Source organism: Podarcis tiliguerta, assembly GCF_965153285.1.
Source record: "Podarcis tiliguerta genome assembly, chromosome: 1".
NCBI classification, from domain to species: Eukaryota; Metazoa; Chordata; class Lepidosauria; order Squamata; family Lacertidae; genus Podarcis; species Podarcis tiliguerta.
This window is the reverse complement of record NC_139534.1, coordinates 48,871,202-48,894,470: the sequence shown is the minus strand read 5'-3', so window position 1 is coordinate 48,894,470 and position 23,269 is coordinate 48,871,202. Positions and strand designations below refer to the sequence as shown.

Genomic DNA, 23,269 nt, shown 5'->3' with positions numbered 1-23,269 from the left:
ATTCATGGTGGTGATGTGTTTGGCCACCTTGATCACTATGACTGGGCAACAAATGTGTTGTTCACAACCACAGAGTTGTTTTTCTGGATTGTTGGGAAGCCCTTTTTTGCTTTTGGAATTCAAAACTTATTTACGGTACTTTAGGAAAGGTGACACTCCACAGAACTAACCTCTTTAAATAATATGGGATTGCAGGTGCTCTTTCTAAGGTGAGCATATTGCCTGCCTGCTGTAGGAGTGTCTGTTTCCAATATGCCTTGCTTGTATATTTGTAAATAGAACTAATATTCTGTTTATTAGTTAGCACCTTCAACCCTCAATGAGTAAAGGAATTTGAAAACTTGACCATTGCTCATAGACTTCTCATAAACCAGGCAGAGGGCCTTCTTGGTAGTGGCGCCTGCCCTGTGGAATGCCCTCTCATCAGATGTCAAGGAAATAAATAACTATCTGACTTTTAGTAGACATCTGAAGGCAGCCCTATTTAGGAAAGCTTTTAATGTTTGATGTCTTATCACATTATTATTATTATTATTATTATTATTATTATTATTATTACTACTACTATTATTATTACTATTATCATTTCTGTTGGAGTTGCTGGGGAAACCCAGCCAGATGGGTGGGGTACAAATAATAATAATAATAATAATAATAATAATAATGATGATGATGATGCTTTGGAAAGTGGGGTGCACATGGGCAAACTGTCTTCCAGGGATACTCATCTGCCATTATGTCTTATCATGGATGGAAAGGATGCCTTATAAAGTGCTGAATAATTCCAGGATTTTGGAGCTTGAAAACTACTGAAGTGGGGAATTGCAGGAGAGAACCAGAAGAAACATGCAGCATACAATTGGTATCTTAAGACAGCAGGAGCACAACATGAAGAGATATCACCCATTCTCTCTGAATGAGGACACATGAAGAGCCCCTATGGATCAGACCCAAGCACCATCTGGTCCAGCATCCTGTGGACAATCAGATGGGAAGCCCACAAGCAAGACCGGAATGCAGCAGCATCCTCCCAACTTGTGATTCACAGCAACTGGTATTCAGAGGCCTCCTGCCTTTCTTGGGGGGGGGGGGGGCTAAGAGAACTTTTAAGAAGTGCCACACAGGACCCTTCTTTGGACTGAGGCTATGGACTTTCACACACACTGTGGTCAGGATGCAGACTGAGGGCCCGGCATGGCAGTTACAATTAGAAAACGTTCCTGTTGGTGAATATTCACATCATTTTCCACCAAGGATTCCCAAACACCCGTGTGCTGCCTCCCCTCTCCTCCAGGGCTACTTGATGTCAGCATGCTATGCGTACATGCCTTGCACCAAGTACACATGATGTCATCATGTCCCGTGGTGTGCTTGTGCCATGTGCACATGCTTCAGGGCATGCTGATGTTACTCGCACATTTTGCGGGGCATGCTGGGATGTCGTGCATATACCCTGTAGCTTTCACAGATGATGGAAGCATGTTCCACAACATGCGTGCATGGCTGCCACAGAACTTTGAATGGGCCCAGACCCTTCACTGAATTTTTTCAGGTGGTCCTTGCCCTAGGTCCTTGCCCTAGTTGGTGCACCTGCCTGTATACCTTCCTGGCAAGGAAAAAATGCTCTGTCAAGGCTATGAGAGCACCTACTTCCACCTCTTCCACCTTCCCCTTCTCTATCTCCATAGTTCTTGGACTTTCAGGTGAGGGAAGTGGAAGAAGGTGTCTCACAAAAAGAGCTACCTTTGGAGATCAAACAATGAGATGCTCATGAAATCCATTGTAGTAGCAAGATTGTAGAAGCTGTGCCATTAATGAAAAAAAAAAAAGGATTCTGAAACTGAACAGTAACTGTCAAGGAATAAGTTCTGTTTTCAGTGAAAGGTTTTCTTTTAGCCATAGCGCCGTGACAAAGAAATCAGGGTTGGCGAGAATGTCATCCTTTTCCATATGCCACCTTCCAGATTATCTGCAGACCAACAACACCGAGGATGGCTATCGCTTGCAAATAGTTATTTGGCTTTATGATAAGTGAAGAATGGAGATGGACCAACACATGCTATTTTTGTGTTAGTTGGTGACAGGACTGTTTGCAAAGTGACAGGCCCAGAGCGCCGGGAGCAGTATACACAAGACAGCAACTGTCACACAGGCTTTGCTCTGAGTAAACATACTGGGACTTCAAAGGCTTATGTCCTCCAAAGGCTCCTCCAGTTCTTTGCTTTGAGTCCTTCTTTCCTTCCTTGCTGCTTTTGATTCTCACTTTCTTCTGATACTCGCCTTTGATTCTTCCCTTCATTTCTCTGTCTTTCCATCACACATTACTGAAGTCAATGGCACCTCTTAGATCAGCAGCCATTAATCTAAGTGCATTGTTCTCACCATTTTTAAAAAAAATCAGTTTCATCACCATTATTTTGTTATACCTCTGGATTGCATTGTAGGAGTAAAAACTTTTTTGCCAGTCTCTGAATTCCTTTCCTCCCGAATTGCCTTCCATTCTTCATTTCCTTATCTCAGTGTTCATTTTTCTCCCATCCCTTTGACCCCTGCCTTCTTTCCTTATTCCTTTCATTTCTTCTTCTCTTAAAATTAAAATGAAAGAACTCTGTTTATATTGAGGCTGGAATTCTACCAATACCTTTAAAGGCAGAAGTGACAGGGAAATTTCAATACTGAAAGGTACATATCTCAGCCAATGCCTGCTCCAATTGAGGCCAGAGCTGTGTGTTCTGAACCCTTAAAAAATTAAAAACAAATTATTCTCCAAAGGTGATTATATTCTATGTCAACAAAAGCCACATTCTTTAATTTAAATTATGCATATTTAGCATATTTACATATATAGGCTCATTCTGCATAATTTATGCTGCTTCTGCTAGTCAAGGGGAAGAGGGAAAAGAACTGAACTAAAAAGTACTGGAAGTTTTGCTTAGTCCAAACGTAACTTCATGAATTTTGTGATGAACAGCCTAAATATTATGAAGCTTATATTAGCCAGAAACATGCTCACTTGGGGTGAGGGGATGAATAGGAAATTTTTAAAACCCCTGAGGTATCAGATTCTCATGTATCTGATACCCTGGAAATATGGGGAAAGTAGCCCTGACTGATTGTGAGACCAAAGCATGTATTTTAGAGTTTTATACTGAAGCAAACCATAGGTTCATCGAGCTCAGTACTGGCAACGGCTCTCAGATTTTCAGATGAGACTCTATTCTAGCCCTATCTGGAAATGGTGGGGTTTGGACTGAGATCTTCTACATGCAAGCAAGTGCTCTACCAGGGAACAGGCCTTCCTCTTACAAGGCCTTTCCAGCAAATTGAATGCAAGAAGTTTCTTCCTTAGTGTGATACTCATACCAGCAGCATGCTTGTCATGCACACTTAATGGAGGATTGGTTGCCTTACTATGGTGTATCTGGCCATTTGGCCTTGCTGAAGGAGGCTAATGTTGTGTGTTTTCTATAGCAGGGAAGAAACCTTGCACAGGAGTCTGGTGTAGGAACAAAACACACTTCAAAGAACTAGATAAGAGTGATTAATGACAGGCAGATTTGGGAAAACACATGGGGACAAGGTGCTTAGATCAGCTGCTAGGGTGACCACATAAATTCTGAACCCTTGTGCCTCTTGGCTGATAAAAACTAACAGGACGGGGACAGCTGGCTAGGCTAGGGAGGTGATTAATGCTTCCTTGCAAGAGGGGATGGTCCCTGCCTGCTTGAAGCAGGCAGTGGTAAGCCCACTCCTCCAGAAACCTTCACTGGATTCAGAAAATCTAAGTACGTAAATACTGAGCGGTTTCTGATCTTCCCTTCTTGGGCAAGGTTTTTGAGTGGGTAGTCACTGACCAAATCCAGGTGGTTTTAGAGGAAACTCATTTTCTAGGTCCCTTTCAATCAGGGTTTAGGCCTGGTTTGGGCACAGAAACTGTTTTGGTCACCTCGTAGAAGAGAAGAAGAAGAAGAAGAAGAAGAAGAAGAAGAAGGAGGAGGAGGAGGAGGAGGAGGAGGAGGAGGGTTTGGATTTGATATCCCGCTTTATCACTACCCGAAGGAGTCTCAAAGTGGTTAACAATCTCCTTTCCCTTCCTCCCCCACAACAAACACTCTGTGAGGTGAGTGGGGCTGAGAGACTTCAAAGAAGTGTGACTGGCCCAAGGTCACCAGCAGCTGCATGTGGAGGAGCGGAGACGCGAACCCGGTTCCTCAGATTGCGAGTCTATCGCTCTTAACCACTACACCACACTGGCTCTCGTATGATGACCTTGATAGAGAGATGTGTCATTTTTTAATTCTCCTTGACCTCTCAGGGGCTTTCAGTTCTATTTGGGTGTCATTTCCAGAGGGTGATGTTTGAGGAGTGCTCTTCGGTCCTGTGGAGCCTTCAACGTTGGGTTCCTCAGGGTTCAATTTTATCCCCTATTCTGTTTAGCTGTAGATGCTGTTTAGCATCTACATGAAACCACTGATTGGGGACCATCTGGAGCCTTGGAATACATTGCCTGCTATATAATGATGACACACAGCTCTATTTCTCCTTCACATCTGTAGATGTGGCAATGGATGTGCTGGACCTCAGTAGTGGACTAGATGAGAGCCAATAAACTGAAGTTCAGTCCAGATAAGACCCGCTGTTAGTGGGTGGTTCCCTAGACCAGATGGATGGGAGGATGCCTGTTCTTGATGGGTTTACACTCCCTTTGAAGGAGTGGGTACTCAGCTTGGTGGTACTTCTGGAGCCACTGCTGTTGCTTGAGGCTTAGGTGGTCTCATTGGCGCAGAGTGCCTTCAGCTAGTAGTCCAGCTGTGCCATCATCTGGACAGGACTAGCCTAACTTCTGTCACCTAGGCACAGGTAACCTCTAGGAATAGGCAACTAGAGCCAGTGTGGTGTAGTGGTTAAGAGCGGTAGACTTGTAATCTGGTGAACTGGGTTCGATTCCCCGCTCCTCCACATGCAGCTGCTGGGTGACCTTGGGCTAGTCACACTTCTCTGAAGTCTCTCAGCCTCATTCACCTCACAGAGTGTTTGTTGTGGGGGAGGAAGAGAAAGGAGATTGTTAGCCGCTTTGAGACTCCTTAGGGTAGTGATAAAGCGGGATATCAAATCCAAAACCAAACTCTTCAAAGCAACTACTCTATTCCAAACTGAAAAATGGAAAGCGTCATGCTGATGGTCAACAGAAGAGGTTCAAAGACTCTCTCAAGGCAAAACTTAAAAAAATGTAGTATAAACACCGACAACTGGGAAACACTGGCCTACGAGCGCTCCAATTGGAGAACAGTCTTTACAAAAGGTGTCATGGGCTTTGAAGACACTTGAACTCAGGACGAAAGGGAGAAACGTACTAAGAAGAAGACATGCTTGGCAAACCCTCCCTGTTATCACCTCCTGCGTGGAAACCTATGTCCCCACTGTGGAAGAATGTGTGAATTCAGAATTGGTCTCCACAGTCACAGTTTTTATCATATGTGTTTTTTGTTTTTATATTTTAAGTCACCCTGTGATCATCAGATGAATTTAATAGAATTTAATCAATCAACCAATCAATTACAACAAACACAATGACTATTCAAGAGGTCCTGGTGACATTCCTGTACCTAATAGTTTATTGCAATGGACCAGTCAGCTGTGTGGTGTTTCTTTCTCTGTATATTGGTACTGCTCTGAAAGCTGATCACCTGGAAGGTACTGAGAGCCAGAAGAGGTTCTGTTCAACTGTTCAACTCCCTTAGGGGTGCCCTGGTTTTGTCATGAATCAGAATGTGTCCAAATAAGGGAATGAATGACTATTTATTCAGACTAGTCATGCAAGAGTCTTCATGTTTTGAAAGGAGGGGGGATACTAAGCGGAGAGGGGACGAATTCTCAACAAACGAAGGGGGAAAAACTGGTGTGTGACTGCAGCTAAGTTATCAAGATGCCCTCTATATGCTCCTGTTTCCATTTCTTAAATTACATTTCTCCTGACAAATCCATTTTCAGTCATGGTAATGAGCAGATAAACAAGGGATAGCGCAGGAGAGGTTCAGAAAGGAACCTTTCCCCATCCTCCTTCCTTTGGGAATATTTCAGTTGTTAAAAATGTATGCCTTTAGCCTTGAGATACGCAAGCCATATGCATAAATAAATAAGTGCCTGACTTGAATGTGTGGCACAGAGCTCTGCAATGCTGAAGAGATTGGGGGGGGGGGGAGAGGAAATCAATTGCTCCTGACTATTGAAGATGTGCAATTATTGGGTGTTGTAATTAGATAATGAAAGACCTGCTCCTAATAAATCTGTCTTATAGGTTTCATGGCCATGCCTAACCAAGTGTGTGAGCGTTTCTCTGAGCACAGGGCTAATAAATAAATAAATAAATAAATAAAGTTATTTGGCTCTTTTATTTTTTTGCAGATGGAGACCTCTGTTCTTGCTATTAAATATGATATAACCTAACAAAATGCAAGCTTGGATTTGTGTGAGAATCCCACTTCTGACTGACCTAGAATCAGGGCTTTTTTCCAACTGGAACTTGCCAAAACTCAGTTCTGGCACCTCTCAGGTGGGTGCCTGATGAGAGGTTTATTTCAACCCAACAGGTGCCATTGCCATTATAAGAGAAGGTGTTCATGAAGTGTCCCAGCACCTCTTTATCTAGAAAAATAGCACTACCTAGAATCCTTAGCTATTGAAATGCAGGCAAGCTGGGGAGGCGAAGGACAGACCCAAAAGCTATTAGGGAGGCATAGGAGTGGAGGGTCCAGATAAATGTATTATTTCTATATAGGCTCTTTTGGTACAGAATTCCAATGGAACGGCAACCACAGTGCTACAAACCTCTTGTGGGAGACACACATCATGCATCAGAACACCAGTGTTTTCTAGAAAGAAAGTAAACAACAGTCCCATTGTTGATTACGTGGCTATTTTTGAAAATCATGTTGTCAGAAACTCACTGGCCAATCCTAATTGTCAAGCTCAATTGCCTCTCCAGTTGCACTGATCTCAGGCAACTCACTGCACTGAGGCTCTGGTGCCATTGAGTCCTTTCTGTGACATTAATGGTCTAATTCCATCCATTTCCTTTCCCACGGGGACTTGCTCTGACAGTGAGCTGGAAGGAGTTGCAAAACTGCCGCCAGTGCCAGATTTATGTATATGGTAGGCAAACTGAAGACTAGGCCTCTAAATCTAGGGGGCCTCGCCAGCCAGCCCATTCCCCAGCAGGCAATCTCCCCTCTCCTAAAATTGTAAACCCAAGGCTTCATGAGAGGGCAGGACAACTTGGGCCTCTAAATCTAGGGGGCCTCGCCAGCCTGCCTGCTCCCCATTGCCACAGACTCCCCTATCCCAAAATTGTAAACCCAAGACTTCATACAAGGGCAGGGCAACTCAGGCCCAGCAACAATGAGACTCAGGGCTAGCCAGTGGGGCCCAATTTGAAGCACTGGGGCACAACTTGAATAATTTTTTTTGTAGGGCCCCAGTTCACAGCCAAAGTCTGCAAAATCTTATAGATATAAATTAAATCCATCTAGATTGCCCCAATTTGGCCAAATTCCTCCAATTGCCTTAAGATCAGCCCTGATGAGACTGTGCAAGGGTTGGAGTGACAAGCTCTGCACGTTCTAGGTCCCTGGTGTTACTATTCAGAGTACAGACTCAAGGACTTGTTATGGAAATAAAGGGGGGCACTTATTGGAAATCAGTTTTGTCACCTCTGCCCCCCAAACCCCGAGACAATGAGCCCAGCCACCTTTTATTCACAGTCACATAAGCACTACAGCATGGCCATAAACCTGTACGTTCAACCGCTGAAATACACACCCAATATGTAGCAATGGAGATTTATGTTGCTGCTTTATGAATGGACTCTGTATTTTGTGAATTACCTAAGAGCCACCAATAGGGAGCTCTAGAAACTGACTGCTGACCAATTGCGTACTACCAAACAGCAATCCCTATTCTGAAAGCACGGAATGCTTCAGCTCAGCCTGAAGCATTCCAAAATACAGGCCAAAAGAGAACAGGTCTGGAAAGAGCGAGGCATACAATGGGCACCACCAGTGAAAAGGCCCTGTTCCATGTAGCTCCTGCCCTGTCATTTGATTGGGTGCCCACTTGCCCTCCCTCTTGATATGGAATGCTCTCTATTGAAGTCTCCAGGTCCAGTACAAAGACCATAAGAAGGGAGAGCAGGAACCTTGAAGTTCCCAACAGCTGTTAATCAAGCAAGCACACAGGTCACCTTTGTCACAGTCAGGACGCCTATGTCCTGGCCAGGCCTGCATCCAATCTTGTTTTTGTACAATCTTGTTTGTCCTCAGTAACCAAAATTATATTATCAACACATATGAGCAGAAAAGTTGTTTTCCTTCATTTGCAAGGAATTGTACAAAACAAAGTAGTACTAATAAAGAAAAGTTCAGGGTGGCAACAGAAAGAAAACTAAAAATGCTTTTGCAGTTCATCAAAACTATCCAGCAATCTCAAGTTATAGGAAAACTGGTGTTATTAACAGGAATCCTTCTAGTTGGTTAATTGGTTCTGCAACTTCCATGCACATGACGTGTGATGCTAATTATTTTCCCCAAGAGTTAAATGATCACTAATCAGAGGCAGTTACAGTTGCAAATGGCAACAAAATAGCTGGGAAAGGAAGAGGAGCAGGTTTGTTCAAGTGGGTTGCAGGTAGAAATACTGTTTGTAATGAAGTTAGAGCAGTAGTTTACTTTGCTCAAATTAACAAATAAGAAAGTTTTGAGAATTTAAATTCTAGATTAAAATTGATTACTTAATTGAGAAGGGGATTGTAACAAAAACACTGGGGTCTAATTAGAATAGTAGAGTGCCTGGTATCTGGTGGGCAGACCAAAGCACTCGTCAGGAGAGCTATGAGATTCAAGGATTCAAGTGAGGGTCAGATGCCTTGTCAATCCCAGCAGGTATATAACAGGAAGACCCGGCCTGTGCAGGCCTGCGGCAGGGGAGGGGCCTCACAAGTGGAGTAGCCTAGGGGCTCTCTTCATCTAAATCCAGCCCTGACTGCTGCTGAACATTTCAATTCCATCCCTTCCTTCTCAACAGTCTAATTCACTCCTTGGTGTTTGCTTTAGTAATTTTGAAGTTACCCGTTTATGCATTTGCGTCCTAATCCTTTGTTTCTCATCAGTATGGCTGATTTGAATGTTATGACCTACTCCCTGCGGAGACAGCCACAATGCACTTATCCGTGTTTGCACTTTTCACAGTCAGCATAACTTTTAAATCCCACTTACCCTGTATGTTGTCCCATACTCATGCAGTGTCTGTATACCCCTAGGAGTGCCTGCACTGATAAGCACAGTCATCTATGGACCAATGTACAAGCAGCAAGTATTTTTCATTAAACAACAACAACAACAAACACTCTAATGTATAGAGTGCCAACAAAGACATACATTTTTTAAAAAAACAGCATCTGCATGAAAGCATAAGATGGGCCTTAGATAATGTCAGCATTAAGCAAATGAGAATATTTTTCATTTGTAAAGGAATAAGAAAGAGGGTGCTACCATTAGGCAGACTGAGACAGATGCTAGCTGGTAGATGCCAGAGGTGCTGAGATGTTGGAGGATAGAGCAATGTGTGCCATTCAACCTACCCTGCAAGTCCTTAGCTAGGTTGCTTTAAAATAATGATGATGATGATGATGATGATAATAATAATAATATATTTATACCCTACCACTCTGGGCAGCTCCCAACAGAATATTAAAAATGCGATAAAACATCAAACATTAAACACTTCCCTAAACAGGGCTGTCTTCTAAATGTCAGATTGTTGTTTATTTCCCTGACATCTGATGGGAGGGCAGATGTCCACAGGGCAGGCGCCACTACCGAGAAGGCCCTCTGCCTGGTTCCCTGTAACCTCACTTCTCGCAATGAGGGAACCACCAGAAGGCCCTGGGAGCTGGACTTTCGAGCTTTACTCGCAGCAGAGCATTGAAGGAGCCTTTACTTAGAAGGGGATTCTTTTCTCCAGTAACTTCTGGAAGGACATTGCTGAAATAGGTTCTCCCAAAATCCAGGGGATTTGGACCATAAAAGAAATACTTGCCCTTTAATGGAAGGGGAAAAAAAAAAAGGAAATCTCACATTCTCACTTCTGCTAAATACCAGGGAGCAAAAGGCATATAAACTTTTAAATGTTAAAAGTCAGGATTTTAAAATCAATGGGGTATTTAATAGAATCCAGCTCAACACATACAAAAGCAGGGGGACGTGACTGCTGAATTTAGAATAAAAGAGTATAAAAGGCTAGACACAGACCTAATTAAAAAGAGGCCAGCAAAAGGGGAATTAAAATAATGTGGCTGATGATGGCTCCCATAATTATGGATCAAGTCTCAGTGTCGGAGAAATTCATGGATGAAAATGCAAGCCATCTACTAAGTATACCACACAGATCTTTAAACACACACACAAACACACACAAATGTGGACTCAACATTGGTAATTAGACCAGGAATTAGACCAGCTGTGGAAATGTTAATGGAGGGAAATTGGAAGAGGGTCAAAGTAAACAAACAAACAGCTTCACAACCAAGTCCTACACACATTTACTTAGAAGTAAGTAACAGATTAGTTTTTGTTATGTCTTTCTGGTAATATTTTGCTTTTATATTTTGAAGAAGTTTATCATTTCTACAAGACATCTGTTTTTGAAAACGGAAGTTAACTATTTAGGATGTGGGTGTGCACGTAGTTAGCCTTGCCTAGGGCACCAAGTAGCCTGGCACCAAGCACTGAATCTGCCTATGCACGGATCACAACAGAAGCAGACTACTGATACTGTTTCCAACCATGCTTTGTGTGTTTGTGTGGAGAGTGGGGTGGGAAGCCATCAATTTTACTATGTGATCTTGGGCCAGTCACCAGCTCTCAGGGAAGGCCAAACTACAGTGGTTGCAACACAGCTGAAGTTCCTCTTCTGAAGCTATCAGAGAACAGGGACCCAAATATTAAAATAAAAAAGTGACACTGGCAAGCCTACGCTTTGAAAAATACAAGATCAAAATATATTTTCTTACAGAAATTATATTATTCAGCTTCACAACAACCATAAATGCCTTGGTAGGGGAACTCTTCTTTTCCCCATGATCTCCAAAGCTTTAGTGTTCTGGATGTTGTGGCTATGTCATTTACCAGAATCAGAGAGGAAGGGACAGATGCCATAGGTATTTAAGTGCCTGCCATGAGTTAGGGACATTTGCTCTGTAAAAGAAATAAAATGAAAAGGGGTCCTTTCTGCGACAAAGTAGACTATGCATGAGTGTAGATAAAGATTTCAAAGAAATAAATGTTGGAACTGGGAAAAAGAAGGTACATATTATTATTTAGGCAAATATTGAGGCAAATTATATATGTGGGTAAATAGATATAAATGTAGAGTTAGTTGGAAGGGGCCATGCGGATCGTCTAGTCCAGGCCACAAAATTACAGGAATCTTTCACCCAATGTGGGGCTTGAACCCACAACCCAGAGTCTCATGCTCTGCTGACTCCAGCCACTGATGTTGACATTTAGGAGGGGAACAAACCTCTATCTCTTTTGTCAGGGGTAAACTTACACTCTTACATTTTTCCACTTCTTAAAATGGAGTCTGCAGGAGACAGCTTAAAATGGAAGTTAAAATATGCTTAACAGAACTGTCATAAATAGGTGAGAACACCACAGTCTGTCCAGAAGGAAATTTTGACAGCCTGTGTGTTGCCTAGAGCTGTCATCTATCTGTCAGCATCCCCTACCTGTTGGGGAACATCTGGTAGGGAGAGCACATAGCTATCTACCAGTGCTACTTCTGAGTTTCCTTGGAAGGCCCTCCTCTGTCTTATTTGATCAAAAGGCAATGAAAGTAAAATTCACAGATATAATGTGCTGCTGTGCAATAGGTTTGATTTCCCTAACATTTGACAGTTTTGCGGGACAGATTCACAAAGTTTTCATATTGTACAAATGAATCTCAAGAGCATGAGACTGTAACTCAGAAATGGGAAAGGATTGTTTTGTTTTGTTTCCTGCAGTGAGAAGCAAATATGCTAGGGATTAGACTTAGTGGTTTTGAAGGATCAGGCCCAGCTATCCTTCTAAATGCAGAAGGCTTTGCAAAATAGCATTTCTATGTAGCGGGTGAAGTGAGAAACTTTTGCCTAAGAACCTTGATGCTCTGCAAACTGATGTAACAGTGAGTAAAAAAAAAAAAAAAAAGTTTTACACACACACACATGGCTGTCACACAAAATTGACCAAGAATCGGCCAACTCTGTTTTCCAGAGTTGGTTACCACCCAATTCCATATATCATAATGCTAGTGACTGCTCCATAGGCATAGTAGCAATTTTAAAAATAAACTTTAACTGAGCACAGTACGCCCTTCCCTTAATTGTTGGCCACCTGGATTCAGTACTAAGAAGAGCCGCTGGCATTCCTGATGGTACAAAATATAGGTACTGCACTTAAATGGAGTTTGAATCAGAGCCCCAAATTTCAATGCCACAGAACATTTGAGTAAGCATTTTGCTACCAAAGATCTTCAGGGCCTTTCCTTACTGTAATAGAACTTCATCAATGCCCCTATGGTTTTCTGTGCCTTGACTTTCACTGCCTCCATATGACACTTCCAAGAGAGGGTTCATTAAAGAGTACACCCAGATATCTAAATAAATGAGTTTGTTCTATAGCAGGCATAGGCAAACTCTGCCCTCCAGATGCTTTGGGACTACAACTCCCATCATCCCTAGCTAACAGGACCAGTGGTCAGGGATGATTGGAATTGTAGTCTCGAAACATATGGAGGGCAGAGTTTGCCTATGCCTGTTCTATAGCTTGCTGATCCAAGCACCATCCATACCTAGGACTCTATCTGCCAAAAATTACAATATTGATTCTTAGAGTAATTTATAGATAGGCTTTCCTGTTTACAGTATGCTGAACACCTCCAAGAGATTAGTGAGGCCCAATCCAGAAAGACAGATGAGCACTAAATCATCTGCATACATTAAGATTAGTATCTTTCTGTTCCTAATTACTGGAAGTGTGAGTTTGCATTGGCTAAATATGGCACTCTATCATTAATATACAAGCTTAAAATTTTCTGTGTCCTTGTACAGTTCTTGGACCAATAGCAGAAGTCTTCAGTTGATGTTGGCAATCTGAAGTTTCTTCCACAGCCTATTTCAAATAATAGAGTCAAATGCAGCAGAAAGGTCAATAAAGGCTACATAAAGACTTATTGTTCTTACTATGGTTCAGAGTAAAAAACTGTTCAATGTTACTGTGTCCTCCTCTGAACCCCACTTGTTCTTCATGAACAATGTGGAAGGAGATACCATGAATATAGCTTTGAGGAGATATTTAACATGTTAATTGGCTGGCAGTTTTGTGGATCATTCTTATATATTTTCTTATAAATCAGGAAAATGATACCCATTTTCCATCCAGTGGGCATTTGGCGCTTGTTGTTTATGGGGGTAAATAAGCCAGCCAGGATAGGCATCCATCATTCTATGTATTCATTATAGAGCACAAGGTGGGAGCATATCTTCTCCACGAGCTTTATTTGATTTCAGGCAAGAAATAAGGGCCTTTGTGTCATTACAGGAGAATGGTTGCCATTCAGTTAGGTTTCAGAAATCCTTATACACTGCTGGGACATGTGATTGCTCAGTTTGACCAACAAATATATTGGAGAAAGATTTAACCCAATCAGAGGCAGGAACTGAGGCTTCCTGTGATGACCTCACATCATTAAAACCCTGGGCCACCAGTTCCCAGAATTTGTATTCCCTCTGTTCCATTACTCCTAGTCCCAATTCCTGCCCCTGTGTTTTCGTATATTCAGCTTCTTAGTTTACAAGAACTTTGCTAAATGTATTCCTACCTTCTGTTGCCAATGCTATAGAGAGTTGGATAAATTCAGCTTGTTTCTTCGTGTTTCCTTGGTGAAAAATGTTCTACAGTATTGGGCTGGACAAGGCAGTCTCGCCTCGTGCCCAAGCTCATCTCAACCCCTGTTAATCAGTAATTAACGCTCCTTGCTTGCGTACACATGCAGAAAGAATCAGACTTTTAATTACAGCCCCTGTCTTAAGCAACCAGTTGCTGGCTTTCGCTGTTTATTTCTAATGGTTCAGATAGAAGAAAAGCAGTAATTGTCTGACAGCTGATTCATAACATTAAGTGCACACATTTCACCTTGCTTCCACTGCCTTAGGTTTGCAACACAGAAAGAGAAGCCATTTCCATTGGCTTCTCATCATGCCTCTTTGACAGCTACTAAAATGTTTAGGATTTTAACATTTAGAGTATATTAATAACTCTAGAATCTGGTACCAAAGGAAGACAGCTGGCACTGCAGGTACCTGGAATCTAGGTCAAATTTAGCAAATTAGGAAGGGGCCCCAATTTATTTAGGTCACTCCTGTTGTATTTTAAGCTTGCTGGGAATCCTATCAGAGTCAGGGATGACTCAAATTTCTATTCCTTTTCAACATACTAACATTGTGATTCTTTTTTAAAGCATAATGTGTACCCTTGATTTGTCACTGAAGAAGTAACATCATCCCCAGCTACATGTTTTTAAGCTAAATATTATCCTACTTTAAAGCTGTAGGTCATTAGATAGACTAACAATGTAGTTGTTTATCCACTTACCTAGGAGTAAACGCCAAACAAATCAATGAGATTTACTTCCAAGTGGACAGTCCTTGAAAAACCATGACAGTTACTTCTAATAAACATACTTAGGAATGGGCTATAAAATACATATGAGTCTGAGTTCATTATTCATGTGTTGATCATGGTCAAGGTCTTGTGAATTATACAGTCCCTTTTTAGTGGAAAACAGCTCTTGCTGCAAAATGCCAAACAATAGGGCCCAAGGACAGCTCCAGAAGCCCCATATAATTGAAAGCCTAGTCATTCAATTTGCACAAACATAAGATCAATTTTACTAAATGGTGTTAGTCTATTTAATTTAATCTGATTCCGTCTTCATAACACTTTAGACAACCCTCTTCCTTATTGGCACTATCGCAAAAGCATTTGTACAATTTTACTTTTGTTGCCCACTTAGCATTGCTAATGAAAATATTGAAACAGCGTGAGTTTCAAAATTCTGGGGACCCAGTGGTTTATCTTCTACCAAGTGAAAGTTGTCTTTCAGTTCAACTCTTTATCCTGTTTCCTTTAAATTTCTCCTTATCTATTTTGTGATACCTGTATGGATGCTTACTGATGTAACAGGTGCTAGTCTAGACTTTTAACATAGTTAATTTCTATGGATCATGGTATTAGCATAGCTGATAGTTAATATAAAATATACCCCTTATGAGCCATTGGTCACCTGGTACAAGCTGCTACCTTCTACAAGATCTGTAAAGAACAGCTAGCATCATGACCCTAATTGTTAAATAAGAGATCAGAGTAGGAATTCACATGTTTGCCAGTGAGTTAATTGTTTGTCATACATCTGTAAGCAGGAACCATACTCCAAACAGATAGTGAAGATCACTTTTAAGGTAAATTTATGATTCAGATATTACAGAGATAAAGACGTTCTCTTTCCTAAATTAAGGCCATGTCCTACTTACTTCAAACTTATCTCACAAAACATAATAGTAAACCAGAAGGAACAGAAAAAAAGTTCAAAGGATTTGGGGCCATGTTATTCCCTCACTAAGCAAGCCCCCCCCCCCTTCTCCTTAGTCAGCATCAAAAATATACTTAAATGTCAGGTTTTCAATGATTAGGTGGCTCACAGCTCACACAAAAAGTTCTGTTCCTCTCAGTAGTATATATTGGGTCTATACACATGGTAGTGTCATTGACTGGTTGAACGTAGATGAATGTGGGGAGGAACCAGCTGAGGAACCACCAAGGAAAGAAGGCTCAGAGCCCGGGGAGTAGTGGCAGGACAGTGATGAGTGGTCAGAGGGAGAAGAGGAAGAAGACTGAGAAGAGGAAGTGTTGGAAGCTGAAGAAATAATGGGACTTAGTGAGCTGGGAGACTCTGTGGCAGAGAGAAGTCCAGAATAAGGCAAGCGGGAGGAGAGAGGGCAAGAGGCAGAGATGAGTCAGGCAGGTGAAGAGTCATGGGTATTTTCCCTTCGTACTGTGACAAGTGCCCAGAACCAAAAGAGGGCTGAAAGGGGTGGAACAGTGCTAGGCTGCACACAGGTGCAGTCTCTGATTGCTGGAACAAGCCCTGGAGAAGAGGGGACACAGATGACTGTGGGGAGGTGGGGACTTTCAGTCTCAGCAACTAAGACCTACCAAGGATGTGCTGCTGTGCTAACTAGGCCTAATACTCAACCAAGTCTGTGAAGATTATGTTTATGATAATGAAGAGTTAACTCCAACTTTGAATGGTGTGATTTACTTCCAGCTGGGACGACAGAGGACAAGATCGTTGGACAGTGTTCTCAAAGCTACCAGCATGAGTTTGACCAAACTGCGGGAGGCAGTGGAAAACAGGAGTGCCTGGTGTGCTCTGGTCCAAGGGGTCACGAAGAGTTGGACATGACTAAATGACTAAACATCAACAACAACAGTTGCAATCCTATGCACACTAACTTGGGAGTAAATCCCATTTAATCCAATGATACTTAATTTTAACATGAGCATGCATTAGATTAGGCCACAAATTCAAAAGGAAGGAGCAGCATTCTTTGGGTTCCAGTTCCTGTAGCCAAATAGATGGCCACCAGCCCACTCTGCTTAGCAAGTAAAGCACTTTGCCCTTCATTTTGCTGCCTGCCATCTGAGGGCAGAACCCATTTGCAGAGGAAGATCACAAATTGGTGTTCTTGTCCATTTTACTGAGAATATTGCTACATTTCCTGGATGACAATTTGCATAATATAGCTCATCATGCCACCTCATACTTATAAATAAACATTGCTCATTATTCTCTTTATGAATAAACATTATTTCCGAAGTGGAGTCACTGGGTTAAGGGCTTCACTTGAAGTGATAATCTTTCCAACAAGTGTTCTGAATAGAAATGGGAACTATTTCTAAAGGATTCCAAGAAAAGAGTTCAGGAACCAACATATGAAGGGTAATGCAGATGGAGTTCCCTTCCTCCACTGATTACGGCAATCACCATGCTACATAGCCACACAAAATTAGATTGTGCGGCTATGTAGCGGAAGACATTATTTTCTCAACAATGCAATTATAACATGCTTTTGATCGTGGATGGGAAACCAGTTTGAACTCCAATGAATCCTGATCATTGGCCATGCTGGCTGGGGATGATAGGACTTGGAGTCCAACGATATTTGGAGAGCCACAGATTATGCACTGCTGTTTTAGATGCATTCTGTAATATAATTTATTGGTAAGGTGCGCTCTGTCTCTTGTAATTTAAAGGCAAAAGCTGGTATTCTGGGACAAGGTCATCTTCAATAACTAACTAAAGGCCTGTTTAATAATACTGGTAATGAATACTGAATTTTTGAATTATGGTGCTGGAGGAGACTCTTGAGAGTCCCATGGACTACAAGAAGATCAAACCTATCCATTCTTAAGGAAATCAGCCCTGAGTGATCACTGGAAGGATAGATCATGAAGCTGAGACTCCAATACTTTGGCCACCTCATGAGAAGAGAAGACTCCCTGGAAAAGACCCTGATGTTGGGAAAGATGGAGGGCACAAGGAGAAGGGGACGACAGAGGATGAGATGGTTGGATAGTGTTCTCGAAGCTACCAGCATGAGTTTGACCAAACTGCGGGAGGCAGTGGAAGACAGAAGTGCCTGGTGTGCTCTGGTCCATGGAGTCATGAAGAGTCGGACACGACTAAATGACTAAACAACAACAATGAATACTGATAATCATTCTGCATGGTGCTTTAAAATATAGGTGGATAGGTCTCTGTTCTGTCTAAAATTGGACACAGAGGGACAAAAGAAGAAAGGTAGAAAGATGGCAACAAAGATACGTGAGGGGAAAATAAGAGTTTATTTCACATATGTATACTTATGCTTAGTTATGGTAAGGCAGGCCAATGTGGTGCCTTCCAGATCTTGTTGGACCCCAACACCCATGAGCCCCAGTCAGCATTGGCAATGGCCAGGAATGATGAGAGCTGGAGTCCAACAGCATTTGAAGACCACCACATTGGCTGCCTCTGTGGTAGGGCACTGGATCTAAGTGTTGTGCCAAAAACGTCACAGTACAGGTGAGTTTTAAGGAGAGATGAATTAAGAGAAGTGACTTCACACATATGGCTTCAAATATGTAAAACATTAAATTTGAATGTGAAGAATTGAAATTTGTTAAGCCCCCCAAAACACCAAAAAATGTGATTTGTCAATGAGGGAAACATACTGTGAATGATATGGATACTTAGCAAAAAGCCAGGATTGAGTGTAGCTCTCTGTCAGGTATACACTCAGTTGCAAACTGGGGTTATCTGCCATGTAATATGTATAGAATGGCTGTGGTCCAATGACTTCAGGCTCCACTTCTGTCCTAGAGTCATTGCAAAGAGTTCAGCAAGTGACTGTGTCTCGGTTCCCCATCTAATTGAAATAACACTGTCCTATTATCAAGGGCCATTTAGAAGATGTGGTTGTAAAGCACATTGCTGCTATATATGAAAAAAAAATCAATGGTACCACAGTCCTTTGTTTCACCATGACCAAGAAGAGATGAAATTATGAACTTGGAAGCACCACCTTGTTATGCAAAAAAGCCCACATTGTGGAGATAATATTGGCCATAACTATGTGAACTAATCTGGAGGATAATGTAAAATCCTACAGAAATGCTGGATAGCAGTAATAGATGTCAGAAAATGTATCTCTCTACTACTGTGATTTCTAGAAGCTGTGCCTAATGTACACAGTGTAGTAGTGTACAAGACCACGCAAAAGGCAATAGATATGTACCAGCAGCTTAAATCTTCAGTTCCGGTATGAATGGCAGTTGCTCAAATTTACATTAAGATCTCATTATATATCACATCTTGCTTCTTTAGCCAAGTAGGATTATTTCATGCAACTAGGCATGGTATTCATGACAGTGAGCTATCCACATTAAGAAGCTCTTAATCCCTTATCTTGTCAGCATGAGAAATGAAAATTGTTAAAGCTCAAGCATCATCCCCAATTTTAGACTGACTGCCCCATGTTGCTAATTGTACTGTAATGAAATGGGCTGCCATCAGACTGAATTAATCAAGTCCCAAGGGAGCAACTTTAAAAAGAGATCAGTCCATGAGAATAAATTTTACATTCTACTCAGTAAATAGGAAATGTGTATTTTTGGCTAAAGACTAGAGGCCAAGGCCATTCAACCAATCTGCATCTAAAAGCCCACAGTGTAAATCAGGGATGGGGACCCTGTGGCCCTCCGGATGCTTCTGGATTCCAACTTCTACCAGCACCAGCCAGGGAATGGGAATGATGGGACCTGTAATCCAGCAACATCTGGAGGGATACACATGCTCCTCTTCCATAATTTAAATAAACTGCAGCTCTGTGTTAGTGCAAAGTTCCCTGACTTCAGAATTCAGAAACCAACAGCCCTACTCAAAGATTCCAAAATCCTGACAGATAGGCAGTAGGCAGTATTGTGATACTTGGTGCCTACATTAGGTTCTCCAATGCCATACTTATAAAAAAAGGTAAAGGTACCCCTGCCCGTACGGGCCAGTCGTGTCCAACTCTAGGGTTGCGCTCTCATCTCGCTCAAGAGGCCGGGAGCCGGCGCCGTCCGAAGACACTTCCGGGCCACGTGGCCAGCGTGAGGAAGCTGCAACTGGCGAGCCAGCACCAGTGCCCCACCCAGAAACGCCGTTTACCTTCCTGCTATAAAGTGGTACCTATTTATCTACTTGCACTTAGGGGTGCTTTCGAACTGCTAGGTGGGCAGGAGCTGGGACTGAACAACGGGAGCTCACCCCACCATGGGGATTCGAACCGCCGACCTTACGATCAGCAAGTCCTAGGCACTGAGGTTTTACCCACAGCGCCACCCGCGTCCCACTTATACATACTTATACAAAGGATTAATTTGTTGAAAGAAGTGGACCCCTGACTCTGTGACATCAGAGCAAAACAGCCAATACAATCAAAACAGAGAAATAAAAGTTAGGTAAGGATAAATGGAACTCCAGGCCCTTTGGACTGAAGGTTATCTTGTATCAGTATTTAATACAAACGAGAAAGTCTTCTCAGAGTTTCTAGTGTAAGGAGTAAACCCTCAACATAAGGAACTAGAACTGGGGGGAGGGACTATTTTACCTTTCCATAATTAAATAATCTATGGCCTTTTAAACTGTGGGGAGTGGTTATTTTGTTTGACGGTATGTATTTTTTGTGATTTTATATTGTAAACCAGCCTCTGATCTTCAGATGAAGGGCAGTATAGAAATTTAATAAATAAAAATAAAATTGTGTTTGTGTTTTATCCCACTCTATCTGATTCCAACTTGGGGCACCAGGCTTGGCCCAATCCATCTTCTTCCCCCACCAAGCTCTATTATGCTCTACCTGTTGCTCTGAGCCCACAGTGAGACCATTCAAAAGTAAATAAGTTTATTTCCCTCATGCACAATCATGCCAATAGAGAATATGTTGGTCCAGCTGTCATTGACAAGCATCCCACCAGAAAGAGCTGAGGGTGGGGGCAAGCTCTGTTCTGAAAAGTATATTTCAGGTATCCAGGGACCAGGCCATCTTGAAAAGGGCACACTTTTAAAAGCAGGTGTTTCAAAAAGGACATACCAAATGTGCAGAACCTAAATGCAAACTTTGCACTAATTGTCAAAAAATCTGTACAAAGGGACAAAATAGACCTATGATTGCGCACCAGAGAGACTGAAATGGTATGGAGTTAGCTTCCGATCCCTCGTCAAGAGAAATGGCTCCTCAAGAGTCATAAGAATGTTTTCATTGCCACCAGAGTATCTATAAAGTTTTGGGCTCTCCTACTTTTGCCTCATGCAGCTTTGCCTACGACGCCGTGCTATGAAATGCCATCTCCCATATACAGAGCAGAATAGCAGCAGGAGTCCGAAAAGGGATGGCTTCCAGGGTGGCCATAAAGAAGGAGCCAAAAATAGGTGCACAACAAATAAAGTCCACAGGCAAGGAGGTAAGGGAAATAAATAGGTTGACAGGAAAATAGGTTTCGCAGGGATGACAGAGCTGTCCCTATTAAAAATGAAAATGGACCATTGTGAGTGGAATGGATTGCTACATTAATATTGCATTGAGAGCACCGCTAGAGCCCTGTTAATGCTGTCTGAAGAGACAGAGGCCAGGTATCTGAATGAGGTCCACAAATCTATATTTCAGCAGTCTTGACCCCAGTGTGTCAAAGCACAATGGGAACACTGAAGCTATGGGTCTCTCAGCAACAAACATAGATGCGATGCATCTGGTTTTGTGCATATGTCTCTCTCTCTCTCTCTCTCTCTCTCTCTCTCTCACACACACACACACACACATGCACACAAAACTTCCCAGATTCATTGTTCCTTTATAACCTCTATTCTGTACTGTTATTGCACATAATATTCCCCTCATCAGCACTAACTGCACACATCTAGAAGTAATTTACAAGAGAAGTCGGGGAAACGATATGCTTTGTTTCCACACTTAACAAATAAATAGCTGTGAGGGAAATAACAAACCTGTTAGCAATGTGCCACCTGTATTGTGCATTTAATAGCTTGCCTGTTGAGTAGTCAAGTGTGAGTCACAGGAGGAATTCTATGACCAGTTGTTTTCCTAGCTTTAGGAAGGGAAAACTCACTGTTTTCAATGTGTCCAATCTCCCTCTGCAGACACATTTGTTTCCCACCTTTTCATTGTAACCAGGGCTGAAGCTCGTTATGCTGCTTGGGGGGGGGGAGAGGGGGGCTCATGGTCAAATTGCATCATGGATGATGCATGTGGTCCTTCCCTCCTCAATCTATATTTTATCAAATATTGCATTGTATCATAGTGATGTTCAGCTAGGCAACTACCGAGCCACTCTCAGGCAAGTTAATATTCCTTTGACACTAAGGACAATATAGTAGGATTGGATGATGTAGAAGAGATGGCTTAGCACAGGGTTAAAGAAACATTTATCAGAGTACAAGGATACAGTCCAGGACAATGAAATTGTGAGGAAAGGCTTGGGGAGATTTCCAAGAACCAGTTAAAGAAGCCTGGGGGGCACATTTTGACCTGTGTCATGAGAATCCAAATGGTTTGTTGCAAAGAGGTATCACAAGAATTTGTGAGAACACAGAATGCTGGGGGCGGGGTATGGGGCATGCACAGAGTGAGGAGGGGGAGAGGTTCCATTGCACAAACAGAAATCCTTGCAACCCAAAGTGAAAACCCTATACATACTCTTATTCCCATTGAACTAAGTGTGGCTTATCTATGAGTAGAGACAGATAAATAAATAAATAGACAAGATTGCATTGTGAAGCTGCAATAATAGAATCATAGAATTGTCCAGTTGGAAGGGACCCTGAGGTTCATATAGTCCAACCCCCTACAATGCAGGAATATGCAACCATCTCATACGGGGATCAAAACTGCAACCTTGGTGTTATCAGCACCACACTTTAACCAACTGAGCTATCCATATTAAGGGGGTCAAAGGCCCTTTAACCTCTATAGCTGGCACCCACAGCTATCCTTAAACATGCTTACTAGGAAGAAATTAGGAAGAAACAATGGAACTTAACGTACGAAGCTTCCTGCTCTACAACTTTGCCTTGCAGCTTGCAGATGGCAAAAAGGAGATGGGAACATGCTGGAAAGGGAGGAGCTTAGAAGAGCCCTCCCACTCTCCCTTATACAATTGTCATCATGGATAGACACTGAACATTCTAGCAGGGCTACAATTATAGAACAAATAATTTGTGACCGTGTAGAATCTTAAGTGTAGGAAAGGCAATTATTATGACTCCCTGATTCACAGTTTCTATGTGCAAATTTGCCAGGAGGCTGGCAGATTTCTGTACAGCCATTCAGAATGTGTAGGAGCTCATATCTGGGAGCAATTATTACTAGCACATTCATCTGTGAGTGTTTACTATAAATTTGTTACTTAAAAGATGCTTAACCTCTAGTAGCAGCTAGGTATAGAATTCCATTATCACCTAGCCATTTGTCTATGATTTGTGTCAAACCAAGTACGCCAGTGTTCAACCTTCCCCGTTGCTCTTATAATGAAAGTTAGCAAGAAGCGCCTATTACAGTTCATTAACTCCTTTAGTA

The 23,269-nt window shown here is 42.2% G+C and overlaps 1 long non-coding RNA gene across 1 annotated transcript in view; it reads right to left on the bottom strand.

Annotated features, from left to right (window-relative positions):
• LOC310673228 overlaps positions 1 to 22,772 on the bottom strand; it is a 43,614-nt gene extending 20,842 nt beyond the window's left edge. Inside the window, exon 1 of the long non-coding RNA XR_014508923.1 lies at positions 22,735 to 22,772. This is a non-coding gene — a long non-coding RNA (uncharacterized lncRNA). The remainder of the gene's footprint in view (positions 1 to 22,734) is intronic.
• Between the last annotated feature and the right edge of the window lie 497 nt (positions 22,773 to 23,269).